Source organism: Myotis myotis, unplaced genomic scaffold (genome assembly GCF_014108235.1).
Source record: "Myotis myotis isolate mMyoMyo1 unplaced genomic scaffold, mMyoMyo1.p scaffold_m19_p_6, whole genome shotgun sequence".
Lineage (NCBI taxonomy): Eukaryota > Metazoa > Chordata > Mammalia > Chiroptera > Vespertilionidae > Myotis > Myotis myotis.
The window spans coordinates 79,172,317-79,173,215 of NW_023416368.1; positions in this window are offsets into that span (position 1 = coordinate 79,172,317).

The following is an 899-nucleotide window of genomic DNA, read 5'->3' on the forward strand; positions in this document are numbered from 1 at the left end:
ATGTCAGTGCCCGTTTTGTCTGGGGTGGGGGGTGCACACAACCTTCAGCCTCAGGAGCCCTGCAAGCACTCCCAGGAAGGGGGGGGGGGGGGAGCGGTTACAGGGTGCTGCCTTGCCAGGCGGGCAAGCTCTCTGGGGCCCACCAGACCCTTCTGTGAGTCCTGGTGACACACTTCCCTCCTAGGCCTGGGAACGTAGGGCGGCCACGGGGAGGACTATGGGTGAACTCAACACAACAGCACATTTAGGTTGTCAGCCACTGGGCTCCACCCCTCCTCACTGTAAGCAACTCCAAAGGAAAGCCAGGCCTGGGGGTGTGCGCAGGGCAAATGGGCAGGTGTGCTTCTCCCAGCCAGGGGACCCGCAGGGCCAGCCACTGGGTGCTCTGAGACTGCTGCCCAGGCAGCACGCCGCCCTGGCTCATAGCGAGTGTTTAAGTAAGACTTGAGCTGCCCTTTCTGAAGAAGTGTGCCATCCGCGGGCTCAGAGCTCATGGACAGGCTCCCTGGGGGCTGAACCCATGGCTGGCCTGAGCCATGGAAGCAGGATCGGCAATCTGAGTACTGACCAATGTAAAAAAATAAATATCCATTAAAAAAATAACTTCTGTGTATCTAGGTGGGGGCTGTAAACGGTAGGCTAATGCAGAGAGTCACTGGGCAGCCAGAAGCTGGCCTGTGACATGGAACCACCCTAAAGGGGTCAGCTGGCAGTGGCCTGAGTAACATAATTTCCGCAGGAGTTACAGATAGAAGCAAGAACAGTGATATATGTGCAGAATGCAGTGTGTCCACAAAAAATGTACACACTGTAGTAGCTGGTAGCTCAATTCTGAAAATGAAATGTGTTTTAATAAACACTGCCTTTATAATTATTCAAAGTGTGTGTGTACATTTTTG